At 45.8% G+C, this 15,625-nt stretch overlaps 1 protein-coding gene across 9 annotated transcripts in view; it reads right to left on the reverse strand.

The window, feature by feature from the left end:
• Window positions 1-15,625, reverse strand: part of ACBD4 (acyl-CoA binding domain containing 4) — a 454,150-nt gene that overhangs the window by 333,776 nt on the left and 104,749 nt on the right. The window lies entirely within an intron of this gene.

Here is a 15,625-nt window from a genome sequence, read left to right on the forward strand (position 1 = left end):
CCATGTAAGGGCTGCGCAGCTTTGTCTGGCATCGGTCCACCTTGAGTTGATGCCAAGACCTCTTAATTTCTGCAACAACAACCGGCACTGGTAGCGCTTCGAGGTGAACGGATATGTACAGTACTGCCACAGGTGCGCTGCAGGTGGCTAGGTTGGGTCCTCCATGCACGCGGCTGGTGCTGCCATGGCCTGATAAAACAAGGACAACATGCTATTGTTAAAAATAGAGTTTTTGTCTCGATGGCGGTATGTAGCCACCATTTTATGGGCACAGTTTTGCAGATGACATCACATTGATAGACTTTTCTACCCACCAGTGCTTTAAGTAGGACTCTAAATGGGGTATGGCCAAAGAAGGATAACTAATCACTTTTTTTCCTCCAATCACTTTTTTTCCTCCAAAAGTTAAGGCCTATGTAATTAAAATGCGGCTTGAAACTTATAAACTGCAAACTGCAATTTATACTTCACACAGCGGGGCACATGACCAGCATTTTGCTGCCCCCCTGAGTTTTATATAATTGCATCCAGACAGAGCACAAGTCCTAAAAAAAGAAATGGGGGGACTAACACAGTTAATCAGTATGCAAGTAGCATCACAGCACGTGACATCACGGCGCATGACATCGCTGCGCGTGAGGCGTATGACATCACATCGCGTGACATCACAGGAAGTGGCATCACAAGAAATGACATCAGATGTTAAGTCCTCACATATATCTTTAATAGGTATATCATGAGTACATTTGAGCTTATTTCGAGTAAATAGGGAAACCCTCCTGATTTAGGCAGAAGATTCACACTTTTGTAAGCTACACATAAAACAATGTTGCCTTTTGTCAACGTAAAGCTTCCTCTAGCCATAGGGCTTTAAAAGAAAAAATAGTGATATTTAAATTATTACAACGCTTCCTCAGGTTAAGTGGTCTTCTAAAGTGCCTACATCAATCCAGTTTTTCTCTTCACACCACTTTCCTCCGCAGTTTCTCACTGCTACACACACGTTTTAAGCACTACATTTTCTTTTTCTTTGGGACTTTCAATCTTTTGACACTTTCTCAGCGAATCACAGTTACAGCTGGTACATATGCGGCCATCGCACTCTGCACTCTGCAGAGGGGCCAAGGATGGATGTGCATGTAGTCAGATCTCTATGACCCACTGACAGGTCCTGTGAGAAACTACGACTGACAAGACACTACGCCAACTCAATCATGTTCTGTCATAAACATCCACCCACAACCGGAACTCATCCACACACCTACTCAAGCATCATACATTGCAAAATAAAGCATAAGAAACTCAGGGGGAGATTTACTAAGATTTTACGCCGTGTTTGCGTCATAAAAGTGTCGCAAATTGGCGCAAAATCTTTTTTTCACAATTTACTTCCCAGCACTAAACTTGTTTAGTGCTGGAAATAACATAAAAGTAATGCAAAGCAGAACATAGTGCTGATTTGCATTACTTTGCGCAATGGGCACGTACCAAGGGTAGTACATGGGCGTTTCCATGCAACCACACAAGGTTTCTCACGCTAAACACAATATACTAAACACAGCAGACTGGGTTTAGCGTCAGAAAAATGTGCCCTTTTAATGTAGGCGCAAGGAAGGAGAAATGCTTTAATTTCTACTTCCTTTTCCGACTCTGCCTGCGTGCTGCACACAATAAAATACACTGAACATAATCTTCACAAAAGTTATTTACAAAAGTTTAAGCTATTGCCATTATAAATTACAATAACTTTTATTTAAGTATTAATTATTTAAAAAAATATAAAGGCCATTGTTATTTGTAATATCAATGCATCTAAGTCACGTAAATACAACACATATTGCAGTACAAATGCTATAGGTGTCACATTTGCGAAAGTTATAACTATTTGCATTGTAAATGACAAATCTACTAATTTCGCTATTTTCAAAACCAACACATAAATAAAAAAATTGTCCTTTACAATACCAATAGCTCAAACCTTACTAATGCGAGACCTATTGCATTGCAAATGCTCGTTAGAGATTGGCATTATTTCAGCTCCTTGTCAAGATTTGGTGTCTGTGTTACAGCTACAACTGCATTAGTAAGCTTATAGATATTTGGCCCGCAAACTGATAGTTCTCAGCAGCATAAATCGCTCAAGATCGATCCGAGCTTGTGTGCTCCATAGCATTATTGGTGTGATAGAGGGAGTTTTTACGGCGCATATACTATTATACCAGAAGTATCAGCATCAATATAAAAGTTAGCGTAGTAAGTAGTACAATGGTGGACCCAGACAGCAGGCTGAATATGAACCTCTGGTTTACCAACAGCATTGGCACTGCTATGAGATATATTATTTCAGAAGGATTTTGTATCTTTCAAGTGAACAGATTCCAAGAGGTCCTGCCAAATTGCTTCTTCCGAGTTTAGCTTACTTCTTTTTTTAAAATATTTTCGTAGCCTAGTCTGGCCTTCACTATGACAACCTTTTCTTTGCTTTTTATTGCAGAAATAAGTGCATTTTAGGTGCAGGTACCCTTGGTTTAATTTTTTGGTAAAATACACGTTTTAAAAATGCAAATAGAGGTTTTTTTAACTTTGATTATTGCTAGTTACTGATGGATTTGTGAATTAAGAGGGTTCAAAGCAGTGAGGACGACCTCATATACATTAGTAAATACTTCTGCAGAGGATGTGATATTAACCCACATCCGTCTTCTTCTGTTTTAGATACAACTAAAGGATCAGCTCTCGGACCTAGTGCCCTAGCTAAAACATCAAGGAAGTCATCTTTTATGGACAATATGAGCGCATCATGATCATTTTCAGTTTTTAATTCAAGAGTACATTTCCATATCAAGTATAACGTACAGGACCCGAAGATCTACTAATATGTAGTTGATGCTAATTGTATAATTCTCTCTTTAAAAGGTTGGACAGGCGGCCCTATCAGAGAGAGATCAGCCATTACATGCACACAACCACAAACAGCAGTTTGTATGGCTGTAGTTGTCCAATTCACTAAAAGGTAAAATGTTGAAATAGACACAACCCATTATTCATCTTTTGTCTGTAGTTGGATCATTCAAGATGCCCAAAGGCTCAAATATTGCACTGAAATAGTATTTATTCACTTTTAAGCAATGGAGTCAATTATGAGACATGCCATGTCTAGGAAGCTGGCTCTCTATATACTATGCCAAAGTAAGGTATAGTGTGCACAGAGAAACACACAAGATGATGGACGGAATGTTGCACAATGGCAAAACATTCACCCCCAGATCTGTTGACTGGGTGTGAGTATTTGATTGGTTCGGATGCTCCGTCCATCACCACCCCCTTTTGTACCATAGTGTGCACAGACTCCAGGGAGTCCCCAGAGGTATAGCAGAGGCTAAATTAGGTAAGTACTAACAGCTCTCTTTGTGGTAGTGTGGGCGAGCAGTTAGGCTTATCCAGAGGGCATTTACTGTATTCACTCAATTAAAGACTGATACACTCAGAGACAGAATCAAGACCAATTGGTATGCATAAAAAGGTATATGTATGTTTTATTTTACAACCAAGTAGGACTTGGCACAGGTAAGTAAAATATACTCTCAAATGCAAGACTGTTCAAGGAAATGCAGTTGTGATTGAATCTGCAAGTGTTACAGGTTTGTATCATTTTAAAATGCAGTTTGAATTATACAGTAGTTACTTTCCGATTACTATTTAGTTACTTTTGGATTACTTTGAGTGCTGGGGGTGGTATGCCAAGATACCATACCATCGGATCTCACAATACAACGTAAGTACGACCTTCTATACTTTGCAATTGAGTTATATTTTCTCCAACAGTTCAACACAGAACATTTTTAGGACCAAAATCTTCTAACATGGGTTTCTATGGGCAAAAAGTGTTCGCGGTTTTCCAGGTAAGTACATGACTTACAAGCGGGAGTTTTGGGGGTTAGGACCAAGGATCCCCAAGGTCTAGATGAGCACACGAGTTGCACCACCAGCGGTAATTGGGAAGCCGAGTGCAGAGTGCAGGGGTCCAATGTTAGTCAATGGATCTAGGGGACCTTCGGTTAGGGACTGCTGCAGAGCAGGCCACTTGGGTTTCGGAGCAAAGCTCCTAGGGTTAAGGTCAGCACTGCAGGGGCCAACGACCAGCACAAGAGCTGCACCACCAGCGGCATTTGGGCGGCTGGGTGCAGGATGCAAAACAGGCGTCAGGGACCCTGTGCTTTTCAATGGAGACCTTCAGTTTTGCAAAGTTGCTGCAGGCTTGGGCAGGGAGACTTCCTGAAGGCGACCACCAGCTGGAGAGGTAAGTTGGGATCTCCGGGAATGCCTGGACACCGTCGGTAGAGCCACCCAAGGCCATGGGGCGTCGGGTGTAGGGGTGCCTTCTGGCATCAGGTTTTCTAAGCAGCTCCTCTCGCGGTTGGGGGGACCCTTCAGGTTGAGGGAGAGACAGGACAGGCCAGTAGGGCTGGGGCCAAGGCAGTTGGTGTCCTCTTGCTCTTCCTGGGTCAGCACGGCTCTTCGGTTCTTCTTCTTTCTTCCTTGAATCAGATGAGGCAAAGTTCAGGGTTGCCCCTAAATACTAAATTTAGGGGTGTTAAAGGGGTGTGCAGGTCAGGACCAATGGGTCCCTTCCTTGGGGTTGGTACACCCACTATAATGCCACCCTCCAGTGGGAGGGGGCATGATCCTCTCCCTAAATGGCTGAGTACCCCCATCTTCAAGATGGAGGGGACCTAGATGCGTGCTTCGCCTTGCCTCCCCCTGCCTCTCTACCAAGCTTGGTTTTTTCGTCGATCCTCCTGCCCAAAGTGGGGGCCTGAACCAGTGGGAGCCAGTTGACGGGGGCAAAAGACAGGGACAGCTTCAAAAGGCAGCAGGCCTTTCAAGCTTTCATTTCGTGGACCCAGCCCATCCTGGCGGAGGAGGCATGAAACCTCTGCTCAGGATGGTCTTTGTTTCTGGACCCAGAGAGCGGAGGCTCTCTACCCAGAGGTCTAGAAACATGTCTGGTGGTGACAAATAGCGGATAGCCATTCAGGAACCACACCAGGGCTGGTCGATTTTGAGGGGGCATCTCTTAGATTCCCTTCTGAGTGCATTGTACATTAAATCCAACACTGGCATCAGTGTGGGTTTAATGTGCTAAGACGTTTGCTACCAAACATCCCAGTTTTTAGTAAAGCCATTATGGAACTATGCAGTTTGTAGTGACCAACTCCCAGACCATATACTTTTTATGGCATTACTACACTTACAAGATCTAAGAATGGGCTTAGACGCTGTAGGGGTACAGGGCTCATGCCAAAGTACCCTCACCTTAGGGCTAGTGCACCCTGCTAAAGATATGACTTAACTAGGCCTAAGACAGTGGGTTGCAGGCATGGCACACAGAGATGTGTGTCATGTCGACTCTTCACTTTTCTCTGCACAAAAAACACCCAGCCTGCACTGGCAGTGTGTGGGTGTTACGGTACAGGGCCTCTAATGGTGGCACAATAGGTGCTGGAGCCCTTAGAGGCCTTTCCTGGTCAGAGTGCCCTTGGTACCCATGGTACCATTTGCAAGGAGCTTACCTCTGGCCATAGATTTTTTTAAACAAAATGTTATTGGTTGTTTCAAGCATTCATACAGTAAGTACATTCGATATTTCTATATTCTCAGTGTCTTCAGTACCCAGCATATTATTCTTGATTAAGGTCTTCTATTGCTGTGAGCTTCAGGAGCTGGCATTCTCCAATACACGGTAAGAAACAGGTAAAGTGATAATGACATTATGTCTAAAAAATCGTCTTGTGCCACTGCTATGTACAAAAACAACTCCCCTCCCCCTCCTCTACCCTCCCTCCCCACCACCAGGCGTGCCATGGTTGGGCCCATCGTTAATTAGAATGTGGCGGTCTAGTTACTCTCCTCTCAGTTCAACAGATACCAACAGTTTCACACTTATACAGTCAATACACTAGGTGCGCTAAGTGCCTCATTCTTATCTATGAGGGAGAGTTGTTCCTTCTCAACCCACTAATTAAATCTTCTCTAGTCTCCCATCTGTGTTGTACCTAATCAAATATTTTTCCCAAGGTCTTCAGGTTGAGGGCCATTCCCGTTCTTTAGTTCCCCCACCACCGTCGCCCAAGCTCTGGCTGCCTCTAGTGAATCCAGACCTCGCTTGGCATTCCTAAACCTGACACCTCCCTCATAATCCAACCAGCGTAGTACCTCCCGTTTCCAGCTTTCCAGACTAGGCCCTCTCTGCCCTTTCCAGTTCCGGGCTATCTCTCTTTTAGTGAGGAGAAGTGCCAAGTTCTGGAATCCACTAGTGACGCTAGTCTTGGGAGTATGTGGGAACCAGTGGAGGAGGGAATGTTGTGGTGAACAGTGAACCTCTCTGTCTAGAACCTCATTCAGCATGTTTGTAGCCGTTTTCCAGAACAACCCCCACCCCACCCCCCCAGGTTCGGGCTAAAACAAACCACGTGGAGGAACTCTGTGCCTGACTCTGCGCAGCAAGGGCGAAGGCTGCCGTCCGGGCTCTGCATTGGTTACCGGTGCAGGAAAGGATCCGGTTCAAAGCCTTGTGTATGGCTCACAAATCAATAACCAACAACGGTCCGGCCATTCTGCGCCCCTTTTTCAGTCAGCATCAAGCGCCTAGAGCTTTAAGATCCAATTATCGCAATCTGATCTCTGTTCCGAGGTTCAAGCGCTCTCGCACAGGCGGTCGACGGTTTGCAGTACAGGCAGCAAAAAGTTGGAATCAACTACCCGACAACCTACGGCTTGAACCTAATCATCTATTGCAGCGTTTCCCAAAGTGTGGTCCGCGGACCCCCAGGGGTCCGTGACACATTCCCAGGGGGTCCGCAGGACTTGAGTGCCTAAGGTCATATAAAAACGAAACGCTCATGAGGTGTGAATGTACTTGGCGCCTGGGCGGCAAGACTGCAATACAATCTGGCCCCCAGGCGCACAGTACAGGAGAGGTGTTAATGTTGCTGGCGCCTGGGGCCTGGGCGGCAAGACTGCAGTGAAATCTGGACAATCACCCTTCAGCTATAGGTGCAAGCTGAAGGGTGATTGCCCTTAAATTGTGTTCTTTACCTCTGCCCATCACCCAAGGTCGAGCTCGCACAGCAGTGCGTGCGTTTCCTGTTCTGTTTGTTATCAGGCTCAGGGCATTTTGCTAACTGCTGCATGGCGAGATTGAAGAGCATTGAAGGCTGGAACTGCATGTAAGTGTTTGATTTGTGTGTGCGTGTTTGCATGTGTATATTTGAGAGCAGTCCAAAATCTGTGAGGCATCCACTCAGGACTACAGCATACCAGATGAGTAATTATATGTGTAAATAAGTGCGCTTGTCACAACTGCACTGAAGTTAAAATGATTCACTGATTTTAATCTTTTTCTTTCGCTGACTGCAAAAGCTTCTTAAACCATACCCAGTAGTGACTGTATATTTCCAGGTACAATCTTATTTACTGATGACCCTTCCCCTTTACTTCTTGTCTCTTCATCTGCTGCACACTTGACTATAAATTAATATAACGAAGGCCTAGGATTTCATGGCTTCAGGATTGATGCACTGTAGCAGTTTCCACAGACAACCACTTTCTTCACATTCAGGCCTTCCTCAGTTTGATCCAGCTGAGAGTCAGAGGTTAAGAATAGCACTTTTGTAAACGTTGTGGTGGTGACTTCCCTGTGCCCTAATTTTATTTTAATTTTAAAAGTGTTATATAGCGCTAGCTTTACCCCTAGGTATCAGAGCCCTTTACATACCTTTTCTCTCCCTTTAAAAAGTGCAACAGTCAGTAATAGGACTGAGAGCAAGCCTGTGGAACAAGATGCTCACACCACACGTGGGAAAACGTGACATCTCCCAAGTGTCCCCGGTGTTAATGATCATTATTGAACATTTACACGTGGGTTTATCATGAAGAAAATACACGAGCGCGGTGAGAAGCATCAAGTCTACATTGAGAGCTCATTATAGCAAGCGCTCTAAAGCCAGCAGACACTTATTGTAAATCTGCCCCTTAATGCTTAGCCTGCACAATAAGGCCTATATTTATGAAGTATCTGAGTGGTCCTTGGGTCACGCAAGGGCAATGCAAAGGTTTCATTAAAATTTGCAAAGCCACACAAGGTCTGATTTGGGTGAAAATGCGTGGCTTTGTAAAGAAATGTGATGCAAGACAGCTGCTTGCTCTGCGTTATGTTACATTTCCATACATGGCATTTTCTGTGCATCCACCAAGAGATTTGAGTGTTTCCAGATTTACAAAGGTTTGTAAACCTGGGGATGGGCCAAAATGCTGCAACAAGGAGGGATATCTATATTTCTCCTCGTTATTTCTCAAATGCTTCTAAGGATTGTGTTGTGCAGGAAGCAAAGGTGGCTACTCCACCTGGGCAGAGGAGCGTCGCCACCTCCCTGGTGCGGGCACAGCAAAAGTGAAATATAAAATGTTAATAAAGTGGCTTTATTACTTTTTTATTTTCTGCTCTGCCAGCTGCCTCAGTCCCACACCCCCCCCACCCGCAAACCAAAACCCCTTTCCACGCTGCTCGCTGTCCGATACCGCACTCATGAGGCGTTTCTCCAGCCGCTGTTCCGTGGCCCCTTCACGGTATATTCACAGCCCTCACACCCCACTTACCCGGGAGCGTGTATGCGACCCATGATGGCGGGAGGAGTAATACCTCTTACTCACCGAACCCAAACTGGCCAGATGAATCCAAGTCATAACAGCAGAGCACCCCATATTAACAATCTGCAAAACGTTGGTGCTGTTCAGAAAATGGTAAACAGCACAGCAGCGTCGTAATGCAAAACAATGCCCCTGTACTGCACTGAGCGGAATGTGATAGGAGCAGAGGAGTCTCCCGTGTGATGCCCAGATATGAACTTGCCATAGCTGCCAAGGTTTCAAATTGCTTATGTGTGACATTTTCATAATTTAGCTGTAATTAGGAGTGACATTCAACAACTATGAGCACAGTTCTGTCTCTCTATCTGCGGGTTTCCCTACAGGCCAGTCTGACAAACACCGCATAACAATCATTTAAAAGACGCAAAGGCGCTTCAGAACTACTGGCATTCACACTCGCATTCGGGTGCCGAATATGAAATCACTGCCACCCATTTTTTTAAAACAAATACATTGGCAGTCAGTTTATATGCATGAAGTTGGGGATTATCTTGCCCAAAGAGCACTGAAGAGAGTGCAAAACCAATGTGGCGATGGTCAGATCTTCGCATTACCAAATTAACACACACTGTACACACTTGGCTGGCTGCATCTCTCACTTGCGAGATACGTCTGATGCGTGATGCTTGGCTGCTGTTCCTGGCATTGAGCAGGGGGGCAGGGGATGCATGGATCTTCGGAAGGTTTGGGACTTTAAAAAGTTAGTAGCCGAGATGCAGCACCATCCTTCCCATTAAAATGTTTTGATTTTTGCATATTTTTCAATATAAAATAATAAAAGCTTTAGTAATGCAAGTATTTGTTTGGTGCGTACTTGTTTGTGTATTTTTTGCGAATTACTTTTTTAATTTATTTTTATTGAAAATTGCTTGGGGGTCCCCGGCTTCCAGTAGTGATTCAGTGGGGGTCCTCAGAAGTCAAAAGTTTGGGAACCACTGATCTATTGCTTAGAAAGCGGCTGAAGACTTTCCTGTTCTGCTGAGTGACGTTGTTTTGTTATGGGTCGAAGCGCTGGGATGCCTCCGGGTAGCCAGCGCTATACAAATCCGTACTCATTCATTCATTCATTCATTTAGCATCGGTCGTCCCAAAATAACGGTTTATACGTTCCAGAGTAAGGTATGCTCTATGGAGCACATAAAAGTTAATAAGTTTGAACCGCGCATTTCTAGAAACCTTAGGAATGCGGCCCAATAGTCCTTCCCATACATTCTACTCTATGAGGGGTCTTCAGATCTTCCTCCCCGCTTGTCCGCAGGTTATCCAGTGGGACAGGCATGTGACTGCTTAATATGTTCAAGAGGATAACACAATGTATTGGCAAGCGGCTGATAGCAGGGGTTCCGCCATCCCCATATACCAATGTTTCTGAATTGCGGCTGTTAACGCTCTATGCAAGGGAAATTTCCCCTCAGGAGCTCATAACTTTCTCTAAAGTCTTCAAATGGCAGTAGTGTTCCGTCCTCATACAGGGTCCCTATTGTGTTTGCTTCAGCTGCCACCCATTCCCTCAGTCGTGCCATTCACCTCCATGTGGGAGTTCCGTAATCCATTCCAACGGGTTGTCTGGGGCATAAGGCCTCTTAGTTTTCGATTTCTGTATGCAGCGACCTGAGAACTTATGTAGCACCTGGAACTCAGGGCTAGTATTTGTTTATGAAATAGCTAGCCTCAGTACCGCTCATGGTAGCCCATGTGCTCCGCCCCGTTGTTCCTACCAGTCACCCACTGTGTGAGCCATTGAAGCTGGGCTGCTAGATAGTAGCTTTCAAAGTCTGGGAGGAATAGGCCCCCGCTGCTGGGGGTCTTTGCAATATGTTTAGCGCCACCCTATGTCTGCCAACTCCCATATAAAGAACAAGTTACTTACCTTCGGTAACGATATATCTGTAAGAAACAGTAGTTAGTATTAGATTCCTTACCTTAGAATATGCCCAGGCGTCAGACTGGATCCGGAAATTTTTGCGTAGCAGTACCCTTGCACGTCAGTAGGCGTCGTCTGCGGCTCCGCGTCCGTCTTCGGCATCGTGGGCGCCGTGATGACGTCGTCGGAGTACATAGACGCCGCCTCCGCGTGCTGACGTCAGTTCTAAGACACAGCTTTTCCGCGCCAGAAACGCAGAGCCATGCTAAAAACCAACACTGGTGCCATTGAAACTAGGGCCCTGAAAGGGGATGACCTTAACCCTAGATATCAGTTCGCAGAACGGGGAGGATGGGTGGGGCGGTCAGGAATCTAATACTAACTACGGTTTCTTACAGATATATTGTTACCAAAGGTAAGTAACTTGTTCATCAGAAAGAAACAGGTTAGTATTAGATTCCTTACCTTAGAATAGATACCCCAGCAATACCAACCCAGGTGGTGGGTCTGCGAACCAATAATCACACCAGAAAGTCCTGGAATACAGAACAGCCAAAGAAGCCATCCCTCCGGACTTGGCTGTCCAGGCAGTAGTGTCTTGCAAACGTGTGCAGCGATGCCCACATAGCTGCCTTGCAGATGTCCTGTAAGGGGACTCCCCGGCCCAGGGCAGTGCTAGCCGCCGTGGCCCGAGTGGAATGGGCCCTCAGCTCAACAGGAGGTTCCTTCCTCGCCAAGGAGTAACATGTCTTGATACACAAGACGACCCACCGAGAGATGGTCCTCTTGTGCACCGCCCGTCCCTTCTTAGCGCCCACGTAACCAACAAAGAGTTGGTCATCCACCCGGAACTGGTGTGTGCGATCTAAGTAGAATGAAATAGCATGTTTTGGATCCAGACGGTGGAGCTGCTCTTCCTCTTAGAGGGATGCGGTGGCGGAAAGAAGATGGGCAAGGTGATAGACTGCCCGATATGGAAGGCCGTGACAATCTTGGGCAGGAAAGATGGCTTAGTCCGCAACACAACCTTGTCCGGATGGACAGAAAGGAAAGGGGGTGTACATGAAAGAGCCTGGAGCTCACTCACTCTCCTAGCAGAGGTGATGGCAACCAGGAAAGCAGTCTTCAGGGTAAGAAGGCGAAGAGGACAGTTTTGAAGTGGCTCAAAGGGAGCACACATCAGAAACGTAAGAACAAGGTTCAAGTCCCACTGAGGCATCACAAACGGAACAGGAGGGAACATGTGTGTGATGCCCTTCAGACCTTCAGAAAGCGAGTTACAATAGGGGACTTGAACAAAGAAGTTTGATCAGGCAGCCTTAGAAAGGCTGAAAGGGCCGAAAGGTAGCCCTTGATAGTGCCCAGAGCAGAGCCCTGCTGGGCAAGAGAAAGAAGGAAGAGAAGAACCTCAGAAAGAGGAGCAGAAAGAGGATCCACAGCCTTAGCTGTGCACCATGCCACAAATTTGTTCCACCTACAGGCGTATACCGACTTTGTGGAGGGACGCCTGGCTGCCAGAATGATTTCACAGACTTCAGGAGGCAAGTCAAATGGCCTCAACTGTCACCGCTCAAGCTCCAAGCATGGAGGTGGAGACTGGACAGGTTCGGGTGGAGGACCGTCCCCTGCTGCTGCGACAGAAGGTCCTCCTGAAGAGGCAGACGAACCCGGGAGATTGACTGACATACTGAGTAGCTCTGGATACCAGTACCTTCGTGCCCAGTCCGGAGCCACAAGGATGACTTGGGCCCGGTCGCGTTTGATCTTCTTCAGCACTCTGGGCAGAAGTGGTATAGGCGGAAAGGCGTACAACAGACAGCAAAAGGGATCAAAAAAGTTTAGTCAAAAAAGACTAAGGTACCACTTTTTCCGGATCTGCGCTGCTGGCGCGGAAAAAAGAAGAACTGACGTCAGCACGAGGAGGCGGCGTCTAAGTACTCCGACGACATCATCACAGCGCCCACGACGCCGACGACGGACCCGCAGACAAACCCTACCGACGCGCAAGGGTACTGCTACGCAAACATTTCCGGATCCAGTCTGACGCCTGGGGATATTCTAAGGTAAGGAATCTCATACTAACCTGTTTCTTTCAGATCCCTATGATTAATGACCTGAGGTCTCTGAAGACACTCGCCGGAATCCATATAGGCTAGACTAGACAGAAATACAACAGCTGTAGGAGTGCCACCATTTTAGGAGGGCATCCTGCCCATCACCAATAGGGGCAAGGAGGCCCAGAATTGTCTTTCCTACATTACCCTCCAGGTTATCTGAGGCGTCATGATATATTTTAGACCCTAAGTAAGGTAGGCACCTAGGCTCCCATATCACGCCCTGCTCTCTATCTGGCCTGCCTCGACCCGCAGAGTTCGAAAACAGGCATGATTTTCTCCAGGTAACCCGGAGACCCGAGACCCTTTCTAAATGCATGAAAAGCTCCCATGCACCTGCCAGGTCTTCCCTCGTATTCTGGAGGTAACGCAAAAAATCATTAGCATATAATGCTAAATAATGTTGTCTGCCAAATATCTCTAGCCCTCTGTTTGGGTTCCCAGACCTGGCGTGACAGGCTAGAGGCTTTACAGCCAAAGCTAACAGGAGTGGCAACAGGGGGCAACCTTGTGTAGTGCCCCTGGCCACTTGATAGCTGTCTGAGATCATTCTCCCGGTCTTTATCCAAGCCAAAGATCCAGTGTAGAGTAATGTGACAAATCCCTGTCCTAGGCCAAACTTTTCCATTATGCAGTAAAGATAAGGCAGTTCCCGGCTATCAAAGGCCCTTTGAATATCCACTGCGAAAATAGCAGCTTCCTCTTTATCATAGGTGTTCACCCCAGCACTCTACTATATTAGTGGCTGTGTTACGCCCAGGGATGAATCCCGCCTGGTCTCGGTGTATGAGGGTACTCATATGTGGGAGGAAGCACATGGTGAGGATCTTGCTTGGGAACTTATAGTCGACATTGAGCAGAGACAGTGGCCGAGAAGCTTCTTTATAAACGGGTGACTTGCCTGGTTTTAGGAGGGGCACTACGAGGGCCTCTCTTGCCGTTGTGGGGAGCCTACTATCCTCTCATGCCCAGTTGTAGAGACTCACCAGGTTAGGACCCAATTCCTCAATATTTGTAGAATAGAACTCTACCAGTAGGCCGTCTAAGCCAGGGGTCTTATTTCCGGCCATTGCCTTAACTTCTGCTCTGACAGCTCAATGTCCTCTCCAGTGTTTTTGCTTCTTCTGCCGTTACCATCGGGAGTCTTATCAGGTTTAAAAATTCGTCAATGTCATCCTCTGCGCAGGCTGCCTAACTCTGGTATAAATCATTATAATAATCCTGAAACTTACGGTTTACGCCTAATTGGGTACAGATAGCAGGTGCACCTTCCTCTTTAAGTTCTAAACTGGTTGAGCCTCTTTTTGCTGGATTAGCTAGCCATACCAGGAGTGTCCCGGTACGATCCCTCTTTTCATGTGCTCTTATCATCTAATTTCTACATTCAAAGCATTGTTACCTTTCGACCTGTTCCGCTACCCTCTCCTTAGCTTCAAGCAGGTGATCCTGTACCTCCTCGTGCTCGGGTCCAAGTTGCTCTATTCCCCTTAGTCAGTGTTCCGCAGCTCTAGCGTCTCTTGTAGAAGGGTTGCTCTGATCCCCATCACTCCAGATATACATCTGCCCCTGATGAATGCCTTAAAGGCATACCATACTATCTGGGGACCTGTACCCCTCCCGCCACTCTCCTCAAAATAATGAGTAATTGTATTTTTTATCACTACTTGGAAGACAGGGTCTTCAAGGGACTCCGGTTTTATCCTCCATGTAGGGATACATGGATGGGGTCTTACCCAATTCAGTACCAAAAGCAGAGGGTTATGATCAGAGATCCTCCTGGAGAGGTATTCACATGTCATTAGCTGAACAACAAATGTACTGGCATGTTGATTTGGTTCCAGAAAAAGGAGGACTCTGGCTGGTCAGCAGCCCAACAGTTGAGGACATTACACATTTCTTCTTGTTCTCATACCTTAGTGAAGGGTCAATAAACTATTTTGGGGGCTAGATAACGTAACTTTTTGCACATACAGAAAACCTAAATATCTGAATTTCCTTTTAGAAATGTACCAATTGTATCATATGCAAACAAGAAGACTGGAATTAATCCCACATTCTAGCCAGGCACTCTCGCAATTATGACTTTTGGACTGATCTACATGTAGATCAATCACCTCTGCAAACTATTTGGACTAATTAATTGCATATTTTGTTGCACTTATCTTCGTTCTGGCATTTATGTGTTACATCACCTACTTCTGGGGGGTGGCTGGGGGGTGATCATGCTATTCTGTTCAGTGTTTATGAATATTAATGAAGAACCTCAAAAGGAGAAGCCTGAGTTACTTATCTGAAATACCAGATCCCTGTCATGGATAGCTTCTTTAAATTCATAAACAACTGCCACGCCTCCCAAATGCGTTCAACTGAATGAAAGCAGATTTCTAGCTTAGAAAAAAGCCCTTCAAAACAAACCGATCGACCAACTGCATGTTGCTGCCTGTGTTGGGGCTGTGTATTTCCTTGGCTACCTTAATAGTTTACATGAGGCTATTTTACTACTGAAACTATTCTGTTTAATTTTTTCCTTTATCAGAGGGGAACATGGGCATGTGAGTCAGAATGAGTACTTTTCTCTTTAAAGTCCTCCAAGGTGCTGCGCATAGGCCGACATATTATTTATTTAGATGTTTTTATAATATACTGCACAATGCCTTTGGGTTACTTCAGAACACTGGAATGTAAATAACTAACGTCCAGTGAGACAAGACTGGAGAGGAGGTTCCAGTTTTCATGTGGGAACGAGCAAGTGGCCTGCATTCTTCAATTGCAATTTCTATTCTTCATGGACATTAGTCAAAATATTTAGTTTCAATTAGCACAAAACTGGCGGAAGGGAACTTGTTGTGGAGCTCAAGCTACTGAGGAAAAATTAAAGTCCACTTCCATGTCTTGCGTAATATAATAAAGGCATAGACAGAATTCAAGTCAGCATGTG

This window comes from Lissotriton helveticus, chromosome 5_1 (genome assembly GCF_964261635.1).
Source record: "Lissotriton helveticus chromosome 5_1, aLisHel1.1, whole genome shotgun sequence".
Lineage (NCBI taxonomy): Eukaryota > Metazoa > Chordata > Amphibia > Caudata > Salamandridae > Lissotriton > Lissotriton helveticus.